This window comes from Myotis nattereri (assembly GCF_964212035.1).
Source record: "Myotis nattereri genome assembly, chromosome: 13".
In the NCBI taxonomy this organism is placed as follows: domain Eukaryota; kingdom Metazoa; phylum Chordata; class Mammalia; order Chiroptera; family Vespertilionidae; genus Myotis; species Myotis nattereri.
In genome coordinates, this window is record NC_138088.1 from 59,478,723 (window position 1) to 59,484,866 (window position 6,144).

Here is a 6,144-nt window from a genome sequence, read left to right on the forward strand (position 1 = left end):
CGGAGGAAGCCCTGCGCTCGCAAAAACCGCAGCCAAGCGCCAGGCTGTGCTCGCCGGCCGGCGGCGTGGGCTGTCCGTACTAGCATCTATCGGACGGAGAACCGTAAGGTACCAGAAGGTCCTTTGGGGGCATCCCGTGGTCCAGGCTCGGCTGCAGGAATGTTTAACAGATGTTCTGAGCATAGAGTCTGAGTCTGTGAAACACTTGCCACTACCTGTTGAGCATCACAGAACGTGACAGGGAAGGTGACGTCTTCATCCCACACAGTCACAAGCCGCAGCCGCGGGCAGCCGTCCCTCCCCCTTCCTCTTCAGCTGTCTGCCTGGGGAGCCATGTGCACAAGGACATCCTGCGGACGCCGTGTCCAGCGGCAGGCGAGGTCCAGTGCCGCGTGCCTCGCTGTCCCCTGGAGGGGCCACGGCGGCCGTTTCAGGGCCTGCAGCGGAGACAGAGCGGCCCAAGAACCTCGGTCTGCCGTCCAGGGGACGAGGCTGCCTCGAGCTCCCCCTGCCCCCGCCGTATCTAGGCAACACAGTACTCAGGACCGTGGGTGGTGAGGCCACGTCACGCACACGCACACGCATGCACGCATGCCGCCAGCTCCCCCAGCGTGGATCTGTCCCCTAGAACGCAGCGCCGTGGCAGACAGCGTCACTGCCCACAAGCAGGTACGGAATCACTGTGGTTGCTGTTACACTCGGTACCTGTGTTAAGGCCAAATCAGACTGCGGAGAAGTTTACAGACTTTTTATGGTGCACGTGGGGGGGGGGGGGTGGAGACGCCGCATCCTCGGGGCCCCTCCTCCTGCGGGAGGAAGAGGAGGTGGACTGTGCGTGTGTCCTTCCTTTGCGCTAACTCCTGGGCCACTCAGAGGACCAGGGGCCTGACCGTGACGCCGTCAGTGCTGCGATCGTCCACCGCGTCATCGCCGGCCCGGACAGCTGCACCGACGACACAGCCTTATCCCTGGGCACTAGCCTAACCTCCCCTGACCGTGCCCACGTGGTATTAAAGGAACAGTACTTCCCAGATGCAGTAGGCATCATTACTATGCAAATACGAAGCACATTTAGCAATAACGCCCCCTTTACTACCCGTAGGAAAGGAGCCAATAGCCCGTTCTGTGGGGGGCGCTCTCCCTGCCTCCTTTTATATCCTCACAGATGGTGGGGACAAAAGTCAACGCTTACGTTTCCACGGCAGCCCATGTCTCACGCTGTGTAGTTCTACGGGCGTGAGCAATGGCACGGGTCCACGTTCACAGGCCGGCGCTGGGCCTGGACCGAGGGTCGCCCCTTCCCTCCCGGTCTCGTCGCAGCTGTCGGTCACGTGGCCCCCGTCCCCGTGGGCGCAGCCAGTCTCCCGGCGCCCGCTGTTTATCTCCGAGGTGTTGGGAGGTTTGTTCCCCGGCACATGGACGCGGATGGTAGCAACCGCAGGGAGCGACGCCCAGCGTCTCCCGTTGTCCAAATGCGCGTCCCCTCCGTGTGCCCTGCCCCGGCTCGCACGCGGGCCACATCACAGAAACCACAGGAGCCACACAGGCAACTCCATGAGCATCACTCCTCCCCCTGGTCTCGGGGGGCCCTCTCTCCGCAGCCTTCACTCCAGGAGGGACCCTCAGCTTCGCAGAGCAACCCCCACACGGCATGCTAACCCCGACCTGGGTCTCCCGGTGCCGGATGCCTCCCTGCCCCTCCCCCTGATGTTTCTGAGCATCTGAGCCACTGAGGCCGACAGACCCAGCCCGGGCAGCAGGCACCTCTCCCCTGTACACCCCCCACCCCCACCCCCCGCCATCTCCTCCTGAGGCTGATCTTCCTGGAACACGCCCCGGGGTGGTCGGGGAGCCCAGGCTGGCTTAGGGGATCCTGTCCACTGCTACCAAAGCCACCGCAGCCAGCCCAAGTGACCCAGGAGCCACACGCCAGCCCTCGCCGAAGTCTCCCGGTGCCAACGCAACGCCCGGTGTGACCCTCAGCCTGTGGCTTCTCACAGCCTGGCTGCCTGGTGGGCAACGTGGCAGCTACCACCTTTCTTCTCACCTCCACAGGGCCGGCCCCGGGCTGCGTTACCCCTGGGGCTCCTGAGCGAGCCCCTAAACACCACTGGGCTCAGCCAGCCAAGGCTGCCACCCCTGCTCGCCTCTGCTCGTCACCCACACACACGGCCCTTCCTCAGACCAAACCCAGGGCCGAGGTCTCTCCACCCTCTGACATCCTCTATGTTCATAGCCCTTGAGGCCGACGCAGCAGCACGGGGCTGTCCCCACTGGACCCCGAAGCCCAGCCATCAGCTACCCCATCAGCCTTGGACGTGGCAGAATCCCTCCCACAGACACATCACCCGTGACCTCTGCCTGCAGACTCATCCCAATCAGAAGGGGGCAGCAGCCCCAGCAGGTCAGGGTATCTATGCAGCATCCTCCTCCCCACTCCCCAGAGCCTGGGGCCCCCATTTCTTTCCCACCTGACCCAGTGACCCCAGTGACCCCAGTGACGGGCTAAGGTGGCCCGTGCGGCTGGGCCGCTCCACCCACTCCCGTGAAGAGGCCCCTTTACGTGGGGACGGCAGTGGCAGCCCCTGGTCCAGCCTTAAGGGCCCGCTTCCTGTGAGAAAAGCCGGGAGAGACGGCGTGACATTGACGTGACGTGCCACGCCGGACGGCGATGGCCGGGAGACGGAACTCGCGCGGAGCTCTGGGTGGGTGCGGCTCCGTCCTCCGGTCGAACGCACGGCAACCGCACTGATCCTCCGCTTCATCTTCAAAACGCGTCCCGTGGCCTCCGCGTGACCCCCTCCCGCAGAATAAACGGTCAGCCCTCAGGGTCGCACATTTTCAACCCGGACGAGAGAAGGAATACCGTGTGATCCTTACAGTTTTGCAAAGACGTGGCAGGGCGCCTGTGTTCGTGGCCGGTAAGCAGGCACTTCAGTGGGACCGTGATTGAAAAATGTATCAAATCAGAAAGCACGCTCCCTTCGGCGTCCACGCAGGACAGGGAGAGGCAGAGCTGGGGCCCGGGGGCTGCAGGGAAGGCCTGCGTGGGGGGCAGGGGGGGTCGGGGGGGTGGAACCCGACACAGTGTGGTCAGCGCCTGGACCCGCCCTGGTCCCGCAGAGCTCGTCCCCTGCGGGGCTGGGTTTGCGCCTCTGCTCTCGCGCACCTGTTGATGCTGCCGCCCATTCCTTCTGTGCGCATTCCTCCCAGCGGGTTCTCCGGTGCCGCAGCCTGCTATTTCTGTAGAAAAAGCCATTGTTAAGAATATTATAGCCAATAAATGGTATTCAGGTAACTCCAAGCTGTGTCTCCTTCGTGACTGCGAATGGCCCCCAAAATGGGGGAACTCACGTAGAAAAGCGTGTCCGTGTCCTCCCTCATCTGTAGATGCAGAAGGGAATGCTGGAACAACAAGGAACTAAGAGGGATGGTGAGCTGGGGGCCGGGGGGTGTGCGCTGCAACCCCATGAACTGGGCACATGACAGGACGAGGCGGAAGATGATGCCTTTTCCCACACACTCCTGGGCGCGGGGTGGGAGGGGGAGGAGGAGGGAGCCTGGAGCGCTTTGCTGAACAGTGCGCGTGCATCGCCTCTCAGCATAGACCTCTTACCACTCATCTTATTTACAGGAGAGAGAGATCCAAAAAGCAAGCAAGCAGAAATAGAGACATTTACATGAGACTTATCCAGGATGAAAATCTAAACATAATGGAAATCTAGTTATGGTTGTTAAAAAAAATTGCATCTATCTTCACAAAAAACTGAAGCAAACAGAAAAAGGAATAGATGTACAGAATGGTAACGAGGGCTTTATATTCTTATCACCCATGACAATGCAAGTAGGGAAAAAGTAACTGTTTAGAAGACCTCAAATATGGTTAATGTAGATAAAATTGATATATAGCAAATGGAATACTTCAAACATACCTTCTTTCAAAGGGCCTGTGGAAATATATATATAAATATAATTTTGCACATTAAGTCACCGAGTAAACTCAAATTCCAAGGACTACAGATTCTCGCATGTAACGCACTAAGAGTAGAACATCGGTTTTCTGCCGTGGAAATGTGACAAGTGGAAGATGAATCGTAGATTACCCAGGAAATACCCATGAGGCCGCGGGAAGCAGCGGGCTCCGTGGCCGCCTCTCCCTCCTGAACGGCAAGGACTCACTGGACGCTCCTCCAGACCCGCCGCCGTGTCCCTTCCCTGGAGACTTCGGTTTGGGGGGTGGGTCTGAGATGCAGCCCAGAGGTGAGTGTGTTAAATGGATCTTTTCATCGGGAAAGTTGAGGAAACTCCCTATGGGACTACAAGCAGCACAGTGCCGAGGGGGACCCATAACCCTAAATTCACATGTGAATAAACAGAAAAGGAAAAAGGAGTTAACTATCCGCCCTAAAAAGTTACAAAAGGAACCGAAAAAATAAATAAACTGGGGGGGGGGGTGGGGGGGGGAATAGAAGGAACAGATTTGTAAAAATAAAAAATATAAATTAGCCCGGCTGGCGTGGCTCAGTGGCTGAGCATCCGTATGAGCCAGGAGGTCACCGTTCGATTCCCAGTCGGGGCACAGGCCCGGGTTGTGGGCTTGATTCCCAGTGTGGGGCGCACAGGAGGCAGCCAATCATTGATTCTCTCTCATCATTGAAGTTTCTATCTCTCCCTCTCCCTTCTTCTCTAAAATCAATAAAATTATTAAAATGGTTTTAATTATAATTTAATTAGGAAAAGTAAAACTAATAAAAAGCCAGGGGTGGTTTCTTTGGGGAAATTAAAGCACAAGATAAACTACCACCTACTCTCGTTAAGGAAAAAGATAAGCAGCAGATGCTCTCAGCCTGTGAGCAGGTAGGATCCAGAGGCCACACTAACCCAGCGCGATGACCTCAGCAGTACGAGGATGGTTCAATCTCTAAAACCTAGTCACCCACACCCGGCCAGGTGGCTCTGTCGTCAGAGCGCCATCCCACACACCAAAGGGTGGCAGGCTCCATTCCCAGGCGGGGCACAGACCCAGGTTGTGGGTTCCATCCCCGGTCGGGGTGCCTGTGGGAGGCAACCAATCAGTGTTTCTCTCTCACATCAATATTTCTCTTTCTCTCTCTCCCTTCCTTCCTCTCTAAGGCATCTAACATCAATAAAAACACTTTTTAGTCTAGTAATCCAAGTCACCAAATTGATCAGATTGTAGGAAAATGTGCCCCAGTATGGTTACCAGGGACGCTGAAGAGACGTTTGGTAAAACCAGTCTCCAGCCCTGGGCTTCTAAGCATCTGAATAAGACAAGACCGGAGACCACGGGACTTGAGAGATGCCAGTGTCGTTTGCGGAGGCGTTCACACACATCCAACGGGGCCAGACAGGCAGCCGTCTGGGGCTGAGTTATGCTGCGATAACCCCTGAATGTCGACATTGATGGGGGGCGACCGTGTGTCTGCGAAGCCCCCGCATCCGTGCCTGAGCTCCCTGCGCAGCCCTCGCTGCGCGACCAGCACCACCAGCATCTCTGCTCGAGGCTACATGTAACCCTTCTCTGGGCGGACGGGCGGACGGGCGGACGGGCGGACGGGCAAACAGGCGGATGGGCGGCCTGCCCGCCGGTGCCCCTGTCCCCGCTGATAGGCCAGCACGTGCTCAGACAGCTGCTGGGCAAGGGCCAACCCTCCACCCGACGCCCCCTGGGGCAGCATTGGGTCTTGAAACGTGTATTTGGCGTGTTTTGCGCTTGGCGGGAGGCCAGCCGCTGAGGAGGCCTTGCACGTGGAGGGACGTCACTCCAGGCAGGAACACCGCTGGGCGCCACCTCCTGGGGGCCCTGGGGGAGGGGGGACGCCCTCACTGAAAACACACCAGGGGAAGAATCCCGCAGGATCCTGGACAGCATGGGGCCGGGGGTGGGGAGGGGATGTGGGAGACCCAGGCATGTTTATGCAGCTCCGGTCCACGAATATTCCGTGTCTGAGTCCAAAAGGCACAAGTGCGCCCGGCGTGGCTCAGTGGTTGAGCACCGACCTATGAACCAGAAGGTCAGGGTTCGATTCCCGGTCAGGGCACAGGCCTGTGTGGCAGGCTCGATCCCCGGTGTGGGGTGTGCAGGAGGCAGCCGATCCATGATTCTCTCTCATCATTGGTGTT